The following is an 18,848-nucleotide window of genomic DNA, read 5'->3' as shown; positions in this document are numbered from 1 at the left end:
ATCTTTGGTGTAACAACAAATTTCACGTCATATAGTATCAGACAGTGAGAAACTTGATTCCGAAAATTAACTATGGCAAATGTGCCGTCTCACAAGTTTAAAAAAGGCATTTTATTTTCTCTCTTTTTTCTCTCACAGCCATATCATGAGCACGATGTTACACAGAAGCCTAATCTGATAACGACCCTTTAATGGCCTCGTTATATCTCATCCAGTCAGAGTAAATCCCTTTGTTTCATGCAGCCCTGGGCTCTGCTATCTAAACTAACTATTCCTGTTTCTGATGAAGGGCCCTGGACACAGAACATTGAATATTTCTCAGTCTATTCAGTGAGAGGTGTTATGGGGAGAGGGTTGCACGGCTGAGAGATAAAATCTCAGTTAACCAGTACAATATTAGCCTTGGGTATGCTTTTGAGTAGAAAGTTATCCTCACTAAGACTCAGTAAACGGCAGACGCCAGGATCTGGAGCAAATATCTCGAGGAATTCAACGGGCCAGACAGCAATTGTGGAGGAACAGTCAATGTTTCAGGTCAAGACCCTTCACCTATTCTCACTGATCCTTCAGTAGCCGCTTTTAGTTCGGTAAAATAAAAAACGGGGAGAAATCAAAAATGCATCTTCACTGCAAATGTTTCTGTCTCAATGCTGTAGACCAATTGTCTTGAAATAATCTGCTTTGTGAAGTTCATTTTGAAAAAGAAATATTCGTTGGGATTAATTTCACATAGCTTTTGCTCAGATTGACTCCCTTTAAACAAAGATTGTCTGTCTTTGCAGTGGGTTCACTCAGATCCTAGACATCTGACTTAGAGGGAACATTCTTGCCTCTTCCTCCTGAGCCATGCTTCCAAGATTATTATGTTTTTAGTCACTGAAAAATCTATGTAATTCATTCTGTAACTGCCGGCAATGGTACCCTGTGGACAAATTCTATTATTTTGAAATTCACTTAGATTAGATTTAAAGCTGAGTAAATATTCAAAATAGAATCATACTGCACAGAAATGGGCCAACCACATTCACACAGACCAGTGGGCACCCAACCTTATCCATCCAGGCTTTCATCACTTGGCCCCTCACATTGAATGCCCAAGTGCTGTTAAACACTACCAGTGATTTTGCTTCCACTGCTCTCCCCTGTAGTGCATCGGATCTGGATACATGCTACTTTCGGGGTGAAAAAGATTTCCCTCAGATCCCTCCAAAATCCTTTATTACTTGCCCTAAACCTAAATTCACTGGCTTCATTCTCCTCCAATAAAAGGAAAAAGTGTTACTCAGTCTAGCCTATCTATACCCCTTATAATTTTATCCCGGTTCTTCCCCCTTTTAACATCCTTTGCTCCAGGGAAAACATTTCTAGACTCTTCAGTTTCTAAGATTTTAAATTCTGAGATGAGCTTTATTTATCACATGAACTTCGAAACCTACAGTGAAATGTGTCATTTTGAGGCGACAATCAACATAGCCCCAGGATTGTGCTGGGGATAGCCCACGGGGGCACCACCTCTAAACTAAAGTGAGGTGGAAAATCTAGTCAGGTGGAAGAAGGCAGCATACATGAGGTTTAGGAAGCAAGGATCAGATGGGTCTATTGAGGAATATAGCAAGAAAGGAGCTTAAGAAGGGGCTGAGGAGAGCAAGAAGGGGGCATGAGAAGGCCTTGGCGAGTAGGGTAAAGGAAAACCCCAAGGCATTCTTCAATTATGTGAAGAACAAAAGGATGACAGGAGTGAAGGTAGGACTGATTAGAGATAAGGGTGGGAAGATGTGCCTGGAGGCTGTGGAAGTGAGTGAGATCCTCAATGACTACTTCTCTTCGGTATTCACCAATGAGAGGGAACTTGATGATGGTGAGGACAATATCAGTGAGGTTGATGTTCTGGAGCATGTTGATATTAATGGAGAGGAGGTGTTGGAGTTGTTAAAATACATTAGGGCGGATAAGTCCCTGGGGCCTGACGAAATATTCCCCAGGCTGCTCCACGAGGCGAGGGAAGAGATTGCTGAGCCTCTGGCTAGGATCTTTATGTCCTTGTTATCCACGGGAATGGTACCAGAGGATTGGATGGAGGCGAATGTTGTCCCCTTGTTCAAAAAAGGTAGTAGGATAGTCCGGGTAATTGTAAACCAGTGAGCCTTACGTCTGTGGTGGGAAAGCTGTTGGAAAGGATTCTTAGGGATAGGATCTCTGGGCATTTAGAGAAACATGGTCTGATCAGGGACAGTCAGCATGGCTTTGTGAAGGGCAGATCATGTCTAACAAGCCTGATAGAGTACTTTGAGGAGGTGACCAGGCATATAGATGAGGGTAGTGCAGTGGATGTGATCTATATGGATTTTAGTAAGGCATTTGACAAGGTTCCACACGGTAGGCTTATTCAGAAAGTCAGAAGGCATGGGATCCAGGGAAGTTTGGCCAGGTGGATTCAGAATTGGCTTGCCTGCAGAAGGCAGAGGGTAGTGGTGGAGGGAGTACATTCAGATTTGAGGGTTGTGACTAGTGGTGTCCCACAAGGATCAGTTTTGGGACCTCAACTTTTCATGATTTTTATTAACGACCTGGATGTGGGGGTAGAAGGGTGGGTTGGCAGGTTTGCAGATGACACAAAGGTGGTGTAGATAGTGTAGAGGATTGTCAAAGATTGCAGAGAGACATTGATAGGATGCAGAAGTAGGCTGAGGGGGGAAGTGGCAGATGGAGTTCAACCCGGAGAAGTGTGAGGTGGTACACTTTGGAAGGACAAACTCCAAGGCAGAGTACAAAGTAAATGGCAGGATACTTGGTAGTGTGGGGGAGCAGAGGGATTGAGGGGTATATTTCCACAGATCCCTGAAAGTTGCCTCACAGGTGGATAGGGTAGTTAAGAAAGCTTATGGGGTGTTAGCTTTCATAAGTCGAGCGATAGAGTTTAAGAGTTGCGATGTAATGATGCAGCTCTATAAAACTCTGGTTAGGCCACACTTGGAGTACTGTGTCCAGTTCTGGTTGCCTCACTATAGGAAGGATGTGGAAGCATTGGAAAGGGTACAGAGGAGATTTACCAGGATGCTGCCTGCTTTAAAGTGTATGGATTATAATCAGAGATTAAGGGAGCTAGGATTTTACTCTTTGGAGAGAAGGAGGATGAGAGGAGACATGACAGAGGTGTACAGGATATTAAGAGGAATAGATAGAGTGGATAGCCAGCACCTCTTCGCCAGAGCACCACTGCTCAACACAAGAGGACATGGCTTTAAGGTAAGGGGTGGAAAGTTCAAGGGGGATATTAGAGGAAGATTTTTTACTCAAGAGTGGTTGGTACGTGGAATGCACTGCCTGAGTCAGTGGTGGAGGCAGATACACTAGTGAAATTTAAGAGACCACTAGACAGATATATGGAGGAATTTAAGGTGGGGGGTTATATGGGAGGCAGGGTTTGAGGGTCGGCACAACATTGTGGGCCGAAGGGTCTGTACTATGCTGTACTATTCTATGTTCTATGTTCTACACGGGTCCGTGGCCGCACAGTAGCTGAAATGCTCCCACACGCATAGCCTTTGTTTCGGCGCTACTGGAATTTTCTTTTATATAATGTTTTACTAAAGTGCTGCACAGTTTTCGGGTCATGTAAAAAATTTCCTGCTTAGAGCAATGGTTGGATTGCGCAGCTGTAATAAAAACTAGAGGGAGCATTGGCCGCCTTGCTTCTAGAGCATGCCCGCAGCTCTCTAGCCCAAACCCTAATGCACAAACTCCTTACAGACATCGGCGGGAATGTCTCTTCTTGTAAATAAAATACTGCATCCCCAGGCAGCATTCTGGTGATTCTCCGCTGCACCTTCTCTCTCGCGATCAGTCTGCTCTCTCCATGTTCCTACAATAGTGTGTCATCTCATCCATTATCCCTGACCCGCAGCCTTGGTTCAAGGATTTGAAACTGTTGTTGTTGTTTTGCCTCTAAACCAAGAAGTTCTGAAAGCCTGAGAACAATCCTTACTTATCCTTTATTCAGCTTGTTTACACGCCCTTAGCCTCCAATCTTGTTGCAGCTTTTTTCATGTTCAGTCTGTTTGATTCCAATGATCTTGTCAATCCGACAACTGTGACAAATATTAATTCATAGCAAAATATAAACCATGCATGTATGCTTATTTCAATTCAGTCTTTGGAAAACACATTTTGGTTTTCTGGGAAAAATGCCTAATTTTTGGCTAAAACAATAAGTTAGTATTTGCTGGTTTCTGGCATAAATTATTCTGCGAGTAATTATAGTATTGTGCACTTGATGCATGGCAAGTTAACAATGAAATTGACTTTCTTGTGAATGTGACTCTCCATGCAAAAGCAGAGGGAAAATATAGAGCACACATTTAATTGGGGTAAAATGGAATGGTCATAAATTTACTTTAATGAATGAGACTGAACCCTTCTGAATTGTTCATGTACAATCCCCCTGTGAAAATTGTACATTAATGTATTTTGCCTTTGTCAAAACATGCATTTTTTCAGTAAGATAGCCTGTGCAAGAACAATTTTAAAACATGGATTATATTTTATAAGATATTTTCCCACTTTGTTCTGTGCATGAAGTACCTTCACTGCATTGAATGAGCTGGAGCAAGCTCATGAAGTAGTATTTTCCAGAGAACAAAGGTTTCACTTAGATGCAAGGTAACTCTCAAAGTAATTTCACTTCATTGCTGACCGTGATAGAATTGGATAATATCCATCACTATGGGCTCTATCTTTGAAAGAGATCAATCTCAAGTGACGAAAATAGGTGTTCATGTTTAAAAAAGGGATCTTTTACATCAAGCACAGTATATGTCTTTATGTTCTGTATAGATTTAGCTTTGGCCACGAGTCAGAGATAACAGCTGTGCGCTTGTGGGTTCATTGAGCCTCATGTGCTTTTTGGCTAGTCTACAATCCGGGGGGAATATCTTATAATTATTACATTTCAGGTCCTCTTGTAAATGATAGCAATTTTTATCTCATTTTCATATGGAGGTCATATGACCCCTCAGGTTACCCTGTTGTGAGCATTCCAGATACAGAGGGAGTATTTCTGCAGAAAGGAACAAACTGCCTTGTAGTTTTGTGAACAGCTGTTACTATCAGCTGTCACTGTTGCACAAAGTAAGTCCCTTTGGACAAAGTTTGTCTGTAGAACAAGTTACCTTTCACACAGCTACCTATTCCAGCAAACCTGTGGATCAGGGTATGCATTTACATATATACACGTTCTGTCCTATTTTCTGCAATCCTTAAATAAAAGTGCAATGGAGACCATCTTATAACCTCTTTTAAAATTGTTATAGATTGTAGTCTGTTACGTTATATAGAACTCCAACACACCAAGCTATCAGGGGCTATGGAATGGAAGAGTAAGCCTCGCATTCTTTTAACTGCTTTTATGAATTCAGCAGACCCAAACAACACAAATGTAAATTGGAGAAAATGACAACTAATTGGATACACAAGCTTCTTTAGACTTCTATTTCAGAGGATTGGTTTGGTCCATTACAAGGGAGAGAATGTCAACTCAGACCATGAGAGGCTTGAGTCGGGCATTTTCATGCCTTACAAGGCACAGATTGGAAGTCTGTGTGGGGCACCACTCCTTGCACAGACTAGAACAATGTGTGATTAAGCGCCTTGCTCAAGGGCACAAACACGCTGCCACAGCTGAGGCTCGAACTAGCGACCTTCAGATAACTAGACGAACTCCTTAACCACTTGGCTATGTGCCCAACACAAACTTAAGGGTATCAAAATCTATGCTTCCCACTCTGTTGCCTGTAAGGAATCCTTTCCAGTATTTCCATTTTTCTATCTCTGTTACATCTATCCCAATGTTATTATTTTCCACAGATGTGTTTCTGATGTAGAGTCGTAACATCATAGAGTTTTACAGCACAGAAACAAGTCTTTTGGTCCAACTCATCCAGGCCAACCAGTGGGTCTAACTAGGCTTGTCCCATTTGTCTGCATTTTGTCCCTATTCCTCTAAAACTTTCCTATCTGTGTGACTTCCTAAATGTGTTTTAAATGTTTTAATTTTACTCACCTCTGTCACTCCTTCTGGTAGCTCACCACCTGCTGTATTGGATGAAATTGCCCTCAGGTCTCCTTTAAACCTTTCCCCTCTCACGTTAATTCTATGCTTTCCACTTTTAGACACCCCTACCTTGGGAAAAGGACCGTGGCCATCCACCTTACCTAAGCCCCTTACGTTTGAATAAACATCTGAGGTCACTCCTCAGCCTGCTCTTCTCTGGGGAGCAGTTCCACCCTCTCGAGTGCCTCATTATAGGAGCATCCTTGTGAGTCTCTTCTGTGCCTTCTCTAGCTTAATCATATCCCTCTGGCCATGTGGTGGCCGCAAATGTACACAATACTCCATAGTTATTACACCATGCGGTATACTTCACGTTTCCTGCAAGTTCCTCTTCTTTGCACTCTCTCTATAACCTCATTTAAGGCATCAGCCGGCTAATTTTGTTCACAGTTTATCACCCTGGCCACAGGCTGTCAAGGATGTTTCCTTTATCCTCAGCAATTAATTTTAGTTTCTCTTTCCACAGGAACTTTGACCTGAAACATTAACTCTGACTCTCTTGCCACAGGTTCTGCCTGAACTGCTGATACTTTCTAGCAATATCTGTTTTTATGCTTTCTTAAAAGAAAATAATACTGTTCATTTTTACCATGGTTGACATGAGGTTCTCTCATGTACCATATTGTGAAACCACTTGACCTCCTAGACATCCAAACTGAATAATGAATTCTCCTAAATCACCAGTGTCTCCATCATTATTTTAAGCACCACCAATTGTTCTTCATAGATACATTCTTGGCCCCTTCAACTTTTCTTCTTATCAAATCTTTATTCTCCTCCCTTATAATTTGGTTTGCATAAAACCTTGCAGCCCCTATCAAAGATTTATCCTGGTATCGTTCAATTTCTTCCTCCTAACTCTACTAAGAGAACCTTGGTGAAAGTTACTGTATATAATGGAGTCCATTCTTGTGTGTACTAGCTCTCAGCATTGATTGACTGTTATTCCAACCTTCCTTTTAGGTTGTGGTGTTGTGGCTGTGGTGGGAAGGGGTTGCTACAGGGTGATGGAGGTAATTAAGGATTGTGGTAACAATGAAGGGTGGTTTCTGACCTCAGGAACTTCCAATCTAATTTGTTCCAATGGAACTAGTTTATCATGTTTCATGACTCCAAAATAAAAGCTAATTGGAAGGAAATCAAGGGAGCAGGAATGAGAGACTAACTTTGTTTTTACTTTAAGCGAGACATGTTCGCATGATGTAATGGTGTAATGATGTATGCAGTTTGCGTACTTTTACATATAACCCGTAGCTGGCCATTGGTGTAGTGGCATCCGCACTGGACTTCGAGGCAAGTGGTCCTGGGTTCGAATCCGGCTGGCTCCTTCCATCCATGCTGGGTTGAACATCAAGCTGGCAACTTGGCATCATAAAAAATAGAAAAAATGCTAAAGAAATGGAAAAGTTTGCACCCGATGCACCACAAGGTGCGGAAAAGAACAACATATCACCCACAGTGAATTATTTAAATGAACAAGAATGCTTAATCAAGCAATATATTTACAATATATTCGAATATTACTAAAATATTAAATACATAACACTCTTCTCTGCTTAGCAATAAACTCCAACTCAATATAGAATACATCTCTACTTACACATATATATACACAGTATGTATATAAATATATATACTTACCCACATATACAGTGGCATGCAAAAGTTTGGGCACCCCTGGTCAAAATTTCTGTTACTGTGAATAGTTAAGTGAATAGAAGATGAACTGATCTCCAAAAGTCATAAAGTTAAAGATGAAACATTCTTTTCAACATTTTAAGCAAGATTAGTGTATTATTTTTGTTTTGTACAATTTTAAAGTGAAAAAAAGGAAAGGAGCAACACGCAAAAGTTTGGGCACCCCAAGAGATTTGAGCTCTCAGATAACTTTTACCAAGGTCTCAGGCCTTAATTAGCTTGTTAGGGCTATGGCTTGTTCACAATCATCATTAGGAAAGGCCAGGTGATGCAAATTTCAAAGCTTTATAAATACCCTGACTCCTCAAACCTTGTCCCAGAAACTGATTGAGGAAGACATAGTTGGCCAAATTTGTCTGCCACCCGTCCCTTTTTGGTTCTTTCCGGAACCAGAAGTAGACCTATTCCTCCTTTTTCAGTTTAAAGGAAGCAGTGCAATTTCATCAGCGTTGATCACAAATGAATATTTAAAATAATGAATGGGGATCTTATCTGAAGATTTTTACTGATGGCTCAGTGGACCCAGAGAGCAGTAGGGCAGGATTTGGGATGTATGTGTCTCAACTTGGAGTTAAGATTGATCACCGGGTTTCAGATGGTGTTTCTGTCTTTGCAACAGAATTATTAGCAATCCTCTGGGCCTAATGGTGGATAGAAGACTCTTGACCACGTAGGGTTATCACCTGTTCGAATTCTGCTGCTGACTTAGAGTCTATAAAAGTGAGTAAATCAAAAGCTCGTCCTGACATAGTTATTGAGATTCTCTTAGTGTTGTTTAGACTAGGGAAGATAAGTTGTGCAGTTTGATTTTCATGGATACCTGGGCATGCTGGGGTGGAGGGAAATGAAATTGTGGATGGCATTGCAAAGTCTTCCTTACAGAGCAGGCAAGTGGAAATTAGAGTTCCCCTAGGCAGAGCAGAATTGAGAAGTAGGATTAAAAAAGGTATAGAGAAGAAGTGGCAGGAGGATTGGAAAAATGAATTAAGGGGCAGGCATTATTTTTCTAGTCACCCACTAGTTAAAAAGGTCTCAGACTGTTACCTTTTAAGTCGTAGAGATATGGTGAAATTTACAAGACTTAGGTTGGGGCATTGTGGGCTAAACTATTATTTAAAGATAATAGGAAAACATCCTACTGGATTATGTGACTGTGGTAGTCCAGAGACAGTCCAGCATGTTTTGCTGAGCTGTAATCGATACAAAATTGAAAGAAGCATGTTGTTCAAGAGGCTATCTGGCTTAAATTTATTTTGGTTTTCTATTAAATCATTGTTTGGCCATCAAGAGAATCAGCATCTGATTGAAGAGTCTATCATTCAGTTTATACGTGAGACTAGGTTGTATTCGAGAATTTGAGTTCCTTGAAGTTATACATCCTGTGAAGGGCTGTAGTATGACTGGATGTGTCTAAACAGCCGGAAATAGAAGAAACCTTGTCCCAACAATCAGCAGCCATGGGCTCCTCTAAGCAGCTGCCTAGCACTCTGAAAATTAAAATAAATGATGCCCACAAAGCAGAAGGCTATAAGAAGATAGCAAAGCATTTTCAGATAGCCGTTTCCTCAATTTGTAATGTAATTAAGAAATGGCAGTTAACAGGAACGATGGAGGTCAAGTTGAGGTCTGGAAGACAGCTAAACTTTCCGAGAGAACTGCTCGTAGGATTGCTAGAAAGGCAAATCAAAACCCCCGTATGATTGCAAAAGACCTTCAGGAAGATTTATCGGACTCTGGAGTGGTGGTGCACTGTTCTACTGTGCAGTGACACCTGCACAAATATGACCTTCATGGAAGAGTCATCGGAAGAAAACCTTTCCTGCATCCTCACTACAGAATTCAGCATCAGAAGTTTGCAAAGGAACATCTAAACAAGCCTGATGCATTTTGGAGACAAGTCCTGTGGACTGAAGTTAAAGTAGAACCTTTTGGCCGTAATGAGCAAAAGGGTGCAGAATTTCATGAAAAGAATCCCTCTCCAACTGTTAAGCACAGGGGTGGATCGATCATGCTTTGGGCTTGTGTTGCAGCCAGTGGCACGGGGAACATTTCACTGGTAGAGGGAAGAATGAATTCAATTAAGTACCAGCAAATTCTGGAAGCAAACATCATACCATCTGTAAAAAAGCTGAAGATGAAAAGAGGATGGCTCCTACAACAGGATAATGATCCTAAACACATCTCCAAATCGACAATGGACTACCTCAAGGGGTGCAAGCTGAAGGTTTTGCCATGGCCCTCACAGTCCCCTGACTTAAACATCATCGAAAATCTGTGGATAGACCTCAAAAGAGCAGTGCATGCAAGACAGCCCAAGAATCTCACAGAACTAGAAGCCTTTTGCAAGGAAGAATTTGTGGAAGTCCCCCAAACAAGAATTGAAAGACTCTTAGCTGGCTTTAGGAAGCATTTACAGGCTGTGATACTTGCCAAAGGGGGTGTTACTAAGTACTGACCATGCAGGGTGCCCAAACTTTTGCTTCGGGCCCTTTTCCTTTTTTGTTATTTTGAAACTGTAAAAGATGGAAATAAAGAAGTAATCTTGCTTAAAATATTAAAGAAATGTGTCATTTTTAACTTTATGCCTTTTGGAAATCAGGTCATCTTTTACTCACTTAGCAGCTTAGTAACAGAAATTTTGACCAGGGACGCCCAAACTTTTGCATGCCACTATATATACTGTATTGTCATCGTGGAACAGAGGGAGAGTGAGTGTGGGGTCTATACTGGTTCCATTTTGCTGTAATTGGGAGACGTTTGATTTGCATTAGGGATAATACATCAAGAGGAGTGTTCTCTTTCATAATTTGTTCAGGTATTTCCTTTTCCAAGGATGGCAGGAGCAAAGGATGTTGTGAGTGGCAAGGGTGGAGTACTACAGGAGGGGTGTGGGACAGGTGGCAGAGAAGGAGTGCTGGGGAGGGGGGTGGCACAGGTGCAGACACACCCAGCACTGAGACACCAGGCAAAGTCACTTGATTCCAAACAATTGGTTACTGATCTTTACAGAGTGTGTCTCTGGTGCATCCCACTCCCCTCTCCCTTCCACTTTTCCCAACCATGAATCCACTCTCCCTGCCCCTCCCCACTCTCAGTCCACAATAGAGACCCATATCAGAAGCAGGTTTATCATCACTCACATATGTTATGAAATTTGTTTTTATTTGCAGCAGCTGTACAGTGCAATATTTAAAATTACTACAGTACTGTGTGTGTGTGCATATATTCCCAGGGATGGAGAGCTGCTGCTCCTGGCATTTTCTGGATGTGTTGGTATCCCAAACAGTGCATGGCAAGCTGCTCGATCTGATGGTCTATCCAGACACAGCTTAGAGCCTACACTTCCATTTTGACCACTCCTCGATGTCCAGCATGTAGCTCCTACAACACTTCAGCTCTCTGCTTGGAAGGTACAACAACTCTCAATCCCCACATAAGGTAGCCCCCCATCAAGGACAAGCTCATCTGGTGCTGGTAAAAATGGGGGACCTGGAACTTCTGTTGCACATTCCAGCCATTTTAGGAGGCTATGCAGACCAGAAAGAGTGTGGGGTCTATATTGGTTCCCTTTTGCTGTAATTGGGAGACTTTCCATTTGCATTAGGGATAATACATCAAGAGGAGTGTTCTCTTTCATAATTTGTTCAGATATTTTCTTTTCCAAGGGTAAACGTGACAATCTATCAGCAGTTTTATGATTAATCATCCTCTTGAATTCAAACTTATACTCATGTCCTCTAAGAAACAGAGCCCATTTCTGCATTCATTCTGCTGCTGTTAGTGGAACATTCTTCTGTGGATTGAAAATGGACTCCAGTGACTGACGATCAGTAATGAGGGTAAACTCTCTCTCATATAAATATTGGTTGAAGCATTTTACACCCCAAGCCAGACTCAAGGCTTCTCTGTGAATCTGTGTGTAATTTTTCTCTGCAGCAGTAAGGGAACGTGATGCAAACGCTATGGGGGTGTTCACTTCAATCAATCATAACATGTGACAAGACTACACCTTGACTGTGTTTATGGTGAGAAACACTTTGGACTCTTGCATCCTCATCTGTAGGTAAGCCTTAAGTAAGTCCACTTTGCTGAAGTGTTTTCCTCCAGAACGGTCTGCCCTCTATCCTGGGCAGATGATATGGATCTACTATCAGTACTGGGTTGATGGTGATCTTAAAATCACCACAGATCCTAACCTATTCTTCTTGGCTACTGGGACCACTGATGTTGCCCCTGGCTCCACTCCATATTGGAAAGAATTCCTTCAGTTTCCATGAGATCTAGCTCACTGGCTAATTTATTCAGATGGGCTTTGGAAAACTTGGGTGTGGCATTTTCATTTAACACTATTTTACTCTTTGCATGTTTGAGTTTTCCAATACCATCCTTGATCCCTGCTGTGGCATTGTCCAGTACTTATGTTACTGGAGATGTGGCATGCAAATATTGGATAGATCTCCAATCAAGTTGTAGTTGTCTCAGTCACTCATATCCCCATAATGCTGATATTTCTGTTTTTAGCACATTCAAGACCAATGTAACGTGTTGGTTGTTGTATTTCATTGTTAGGAATCTCATTCCCACAGAAGTTATCTTTTCTCTAGTGTAAGTTCTTAAGTTAAATATCTGTAGGCTTCAGTTCATATAATTGAAATGCCATTCAAACTCATATTGTGGAATGACTGAAACAGGTGAGCTAATGTCCAATTCCTTTTTAATTAATTTGCTGTGCACTTCTGGTGTAAGCCATATTGCTTGTCTACTGTTAGTTTTCACTTTGTAATTCTCAAGGCTACTCAGTCCTGCGTCACTCTCATCATTATCATATTTTTCATTAACAGCAAGAAGATTAGTGCTCTTTTTGAAACTGCAATTTGACATTTTATCTTTTCCTTTTTCCTGTGGAATCTGTTTTTTTTTTGGTCTGCCTAACATTGCTCATTGTATGTGTCCTACTTCATGGGTTTTTCTGCAAGTTTCACCTTGAAGCCTATGTTGGTCTGGTGTATATGAGCCCCTGCCACAATGGTAACTCAATTTGTTTGTCCAGGCCAGTTTTGTTCACGCTCACTTTCATTCCTGACTGCAATTCCGTTGCACCTCTATCTGCTATTTCCATTAATACAGCTATTTCAACTGCTCTTTTGAGTTTGAGTTGTGCTGCAGTTAGGAGCTGTTTTTGAATGCTTTCTTGTAAGATTCCACAAACTAAACGATCCCTCAGTGCATCATTAAAGCCATTACTGAACTGACAATGTTCAGACAACTTCTTCAATTCAGCCACATATGCTGAAATGGACTCTTCTTCTTTTTGATTTTACTTATGAAACCTAAAGCATTCTGCAATCAACAACAGTTTCAGTTCTAAGTGTTCCTGCATTACTTTCACAATATTAGCAAAGCTCATTTCGGCTGGTTTGGTTGGAGCAGTCAAACTTCTAAGCAAACTGTATGCCTTTAAATCCAATGTACTCAGCAAAACTGGCACTCACTTCTCATTGGTTATTTCATTTGCTTTAAAATACTGCTCAATTAGCTAAGCATACAAAATCCAGTTACCTCTTGTGCAATTGAATGTGTCAATTGTTCCAATTTTGCCTGCCTTTTCTGCTCTTTTTTAAATTTATGATTATTATCGCCTGATACTCATTGTTTATGAACCCATGAATTTGTCCATTTCTGCCTTTTTTTAAAAAACCTGACTGTGTGCTCTCTCTCCCTTCCAAAAAGACACATTGCTGCATTGCTTTTATTTTCGTTTAAACGTCTTGCTGCACTTCTTTTACTCAAACTTCTCGCTGTGCTTCAACAGTCACCTCAGGTTTATTTAAAACTTCCTCATCGCCACATTAGGTTTTGTAACTCCAAAATGTAAAACCTAATTGAGTGGAAATAAGGGAGCTGAGAATGCAAGTCTCACTTTGTTTTTACTTTAAGTGAGATCTGTAAGTAGTGGAAGCGCAGTTACTTATGCCATTTACATAGTTTTACATATAACTTGCAATGAATTATTTAAACAAACAAGAATGCTTAATCAAATAATAAATTTATACTATTACTCAAATATTAAATACACAACAGTATATATCCAGCAGTGTATATTACTCTTTTCACTTATAGAGTCATAGAGAGACATAGAGGACTACAGAACAGAAACAGACCCTTTGGCCCATCTAGTTATTGCTGAACTATTCTGCCTAGTCCCATCAACCTGCCACTAGACCACAGCCCCTCCTATCTATGTACTTAATCCAAACTTCTAATTGTTGTAATCTGCCACTTCTGCTGGCAGCTCAGTCCACACTCTCACAACGCCCTGTGTGAACAAGTTCCCCTAAAATCTCTCTTAACTGTGGCTGAAAGATGATCATTTTTAGGGACTTAACATCCAAGGATACGTATTGTCTTGAAAGGGTGGGCAGGTTGGCAGATATGGTGGATGGCTCTGTTTATAGCAATGAAATCAAATCCTTAGAAAGACATGACAAAGGATTGGAAGATGTACTGCAGAATCCTTGTGGGTAGAATTAAGAAATTGCAAGGCTACAAAGACCCTGATGGGAGTTATATACAGGCCTCCAAACAAAGGGAGATAGAAACACATGAAAAGAGGGAAATTAAAATAGTCGTGGGGGATTTCAATATGCGGGAAGATTGGGAAAATCAGGTTGGTACTGAATCCTATGAGAAGGAATTTGAAGAATGCCTATGAGATGGCTTTTTAGAACAGCTTGTTGTTGAGCCCAGTAGGGAAAAGGAAATTCTGGATTGGGTGTTGTATAATGAAAGAGATTTGAAAAAAGGAGTTTAAGGCGAAAGAACCCTTAGGAGGTATTGATCATAATATGATAGAGTTCACCCTGCAGTTTGAAAGTGAGAAGCTAAAGTTAGATGTATCAGTATTACTCACAACAAGCTGGAGGAACTCAGCAGGTCGGGCAGCATCCGTGGAAATGATCAGTCAACGTTTCGGGCCCGAACCCTTCGTCAGTCGATGAAGGGTTCGGGCCCGAAACGTTGACTGATCATTTCCACGGATGCTGCCCGACCTGCTGAGTTCCTCTAGCTTGTTGTGAGTCTTGCTTTGACCCCAGCATCTGCAGAATATTTTGTATCAGTATTAGAGTGGGGTAAAGGGAATTACAGAGACATGAGAGAGGAACTGGCCAAAGTTGATTGGAAGGAAACTCTATCAGGGATGATGGCAGAGCAGCAATGGCTGAAGTTTCTCTGAGCAACTCAGGAGAATAGGATAGAGACATCCTAAAGAAGAGGAAGGAGGATGAGGCTAGGGAAATCAAAGCGAGAATAAAAGTAAAAGAGAGGGCAAATAATATATTAAAAATGGGAAGTTAGAGGATTGGGAATGTTTTAAAAACAAACAGAAGGCAACCATAAAAGCAATAAGGATAGAAAAGATGAAATATGAAGGTAAGCTAGCCAATCATATAAAAAAGGATACTAAGAGGTTTTTCAGATACAAAAATATAGAAGATATAAAAGAGAGGCGAAAGAGGATATTGGACCACTGGAAAATGATGCTAGGGAGGTAGTAATGGGGGACAAAGGAATGGCAACAAATTTAATAGTATTTTGCATCAGTCTTCATTGTGGTAGACACCAGCAGTATGCCAGGAATTCAAGGGTACTGGGCAGAAATGAGCGTAGTTGCTGTTATAAGGAGAAGATGCTTGGGAAGCTGAAAGGTCTGAAGGTCACCTGGACCAGATGGACAACACCCCAGGGATCTGAAAAGTAGTTAAAGAGAATTGTGGAGGCATTGGTAGTGATCTTTTAAGAATCACTAGGTTCAGGAATGAGACTGGAGGAATGGAAATTTGCAAACGTCACTCCATTTTTTAAGAGGGGGAGTCAAGAGAAAGGAAATTATAGGCCAGTTAGCCTGATTTCAGTGGTTGGAATGATTTGGAGTCCATTATTAAGAATGAGGCTTTCAGGAACTTGGAGGGACATGATAAAATTGGCCTCTAGTTCTAGTCTCACCCAACCTCAGTGGAAAAAGCCTGCTTGTATTTACACTGTCGATACCCCTCATCATTTTGTGTACTTCTATCAAATCTCCCCTCATTCTCCTGTTCTCCAGAAACTTCACTTACTTCTCTTCAGGATATTTTTGCTAGCGTCCTGATCCAGCCCCGAGCACCATCTTCCACATTCACATGCTGCTCCTTGTATATATTGGTCATTCCCATACGATCAGTGAATGTGCAAGTCAGGCCATGAGCAGACCACAAGCTTTACTGTGACGTGTACTTATCAACCACCAATGTACAGAGGGGTTTCCTGTTGAACACTCTCTTTACTGGCTGCCCCTAATGTCTCATGAGCTTGATCTGAACTCTTTTCTCTTCCACAACTGTTCACTCACACTAGTGAGTGTTGGTTTGTTGTGTGAACAAAGTCACCAGGGAGAAGTATTGGTAGAAATGAAGCAGCCTCTTTGTTCGAGAAAAGGAAACACAGCAGGCATCATATTGAAGCACTCTTCAGAGGAAAAAGGCCTGCTCGATCCAGTGCTACGTGACGTTTTAAGTGCAAAGATCAAAGGACATCTCCATATTTATAGTGCATCCACAACACTTCCTTTCAACTACATATAAAATTCACACATCGCGCTTCGCACCCACTCCACAGACACCTAAATGCATTTTTATCAGCACTGTCTGGTCTTCCCATTAACTGTGATTTACAGCTTTTAGGAACCCATTGTTCAGAGTTGCATTTTAAATTTAATCTACAGTCTATATTCACATTTGAAGATCAGTAGCTGAAGTTATTTGCTGTATGTGCTGACCCCAAAACACCCTAACAGTGGGTAGTCTATTTGAACTGAATTTCAAACCCAATATCCTTCTAACAGACGGTAACGTTCAATGCAATTTACCTGTGAATTGTTATAAAATATCGTGGTGTTTGTACTATGGCGCTTTAGATTATACAATTACTAATATAATACATTTGTGCATTACACTGTAAATATTACCTCTCCATTATGTACTTATAATCGTGAAATCTTCCAGCACAGGAGGGGATAATTAAAAACTTCTTTTTGATTATTGAATTAATTTGAAGAATAGTCTTACTTACCACTTATTCCATTTGAGTGAGATGGAGATGTCACAGAACTATTTCCATTTTTGTGTTATTTGAATCACTTTCTAAAACAGGAGGGGAGGGTTTGTGTGGATTATTGCATGTTCAATGCAACCTCCTTAATATTCTTCCTGTGTGTATCTGCCAAGGTCACAGATTCTTCCATTCTCCCTGTCAGTGGTTCTGGTTTATTTCATGAATAGTAATAGCAGGATTGGTAGAAGAAACCTCCCATGATTATGAAACGAACACACCTGCTGTGGCTTCACTCCTTAAAGATTTGTTCCGTTGTGACTAAACTGATTTATTTTCGACCTGGTGATGAAATGGTACTGGGCTATTTTTAAAAAGTATCCAAAGTAGGTCAATAATGGGATTGTTTATTGTCTGAACATTAAAACATCAATTTGATATATTTTATCTCATCACAAATGCCAAAAGTATAGCAAAAATGCTTTACTTCTATTCAACTATTCTAGGGAGCTAATCTCATTAGGAAAAGAGCAAATGAAGAATTGAAATTCTGTTAAGCAAACATCAGTAAGAGGATTATTCTGCTGTCTAACATTCTTGCAGGGCTGCTTCAGGATCAGAATCAGAATCAGGTTTAATGTTGTTGGTACATATCATGAAATCTGTTGTTTTACAGCAAAAGGAATACATAACAAAAACAATAAATTACGAAAAGAACTATATATATATAAATAAATAAAGTAGTGCAAAAAGAGAGCAAATAATAGCAGAAAAAAAAGAATAGTGAGTTAGTGTACATGAGTTTATTGTCCATTCAGAAATCTGAGAGTGGAGGGGAAGAAGCTGTTCCTGAAATGTTGAGTGTGTGTCTTCAGGCTCCCGTACATCCTCCTTGATAGTAGCAAAGAGAAGAGAGCATTTACTGGGTGACGCGGGTCCTTAATGATGGATGCTGCTTGCTTGAGGCATCTCCCTTTGACGATATCCCCGATGTTGGGGAGGCTGGTGCCCATGATGGAGCTGGCTGAGTTTGCAACTTTCTGTAGCTTTTTCCGATCCTGTGCAGTGGCCCCTCCAAGCCAGAGGGTGACGCAACCAGTTAGAATGCTCTTCATGGTATGTCTGTAGAAATTTGCTAGAGCCGTGGGTGACATGCCAAGTCTCCTCAAACTCAGAAAGAAGTACAGCCGTTGTTGTGCCTTCTTTGTAATTACACCAATATGTTGGGCCCAGGATAGATCTTCAGAGATGTTGACACCTAGGAACTTGAAACTTGACAATTGTGCCCTACGTAACACAAGAGCACTGCAGCACATCTCTGGAGAAGCAGAAAAACCCTTTTATAATCACTCTCCACAGGTCACTTTTTTTGCATTAATGAAGTTGCTTTACAAGAAAATCTCCAGAATTATTCTGCCACCTGCTAGCATATTACAACTGAAAGAGGCTAAACTTTCGGTTCTTTGCGGGAATGGGACCTGCTCTCAGGGCCTCATGACCGGCTGATTTTTGATATCCCAAGGATGTGGCCTGGAAGGGAAGCGTGCATTCAGGGTGTTGATTTTTGCGGCTCTGGAGACGGGCTGATTGAAGGCCGGTGCCCCTGACTGAGGCATCATGGGAAAACACGGAACAATGGGTTAGCTGCCATGGGCTGTGTGTCCAGAGACTTGAGCCCTGGGGCCGGCTCTCTGGGTGCAGAGCTCGGAAAAAGCAACACAACAGATTTTTAACATCATGAATCAGTGAGTTGTTTGTTATGTCTCCCCTCTCGCTGTGAAACTGAGCCATCTCTTTTTCCCTTTTTAGAGAGAGAGCGAGCCTGTGGTATGTCAAACTACTGGGTGAACAAGTAGTCTGTGGGGTACTGCAAGTCTGTGACTTTATTGATGCTTTGCTGCACGATTGAGTGTTCGGTGGAGGGTGCTGATGTTGTTTTGCTGGTGGGCGGTGG

At 41.2% G+C, this 18,848-nt stretch overlaps 1 long non-coding RNA gene across 1 annotated transcript in view; it reads right to left on the bottom strand.

Moving 5' to 3' along the window:
- Positions 1-17,087, bottom strand: part of LOC134348989 (uncharacterized) — a 30,032-nt gene extending 12,945 nt beyond the window's left edge. Inside the window, exons 1-2 of the long non-coding RNA XR_010018551.1 lie at positions 16,916-17,087; positions 7,345-7,471 (exon numbers count right to left, since the gene is read on the bottom strand). This is a non-coding gene — a long non-coding RNA (uncharacterized LOC134348989). The remainder of the gene's footprint in view (positions 1-7,344; positions 7,472-16,915) is intronic.
- Positions 17,088-18,848: the final 1,761 nt, after the last annotated feature.

This window comes from Mobula hypostoma, chromosome 7, assembly GCF_963921235.1.
Source record: "Mobula hypostoma chromosome 7, sMobHyp1.1, whole genome shotgun sequence".
In the NCBI taxonomy this organism is placed as follows: Eukaryota; Metazoa; Chordata; class Chondrichthyes; order Myliobatiformes; family Myliobatidae; genus Mobula; species Mobula hypostoma.
The sequence above is the reverse complement of the archived record's forward strand: the minus strand, read 5'-3'. Positions and strand labels throughout refer to the sequence as shown.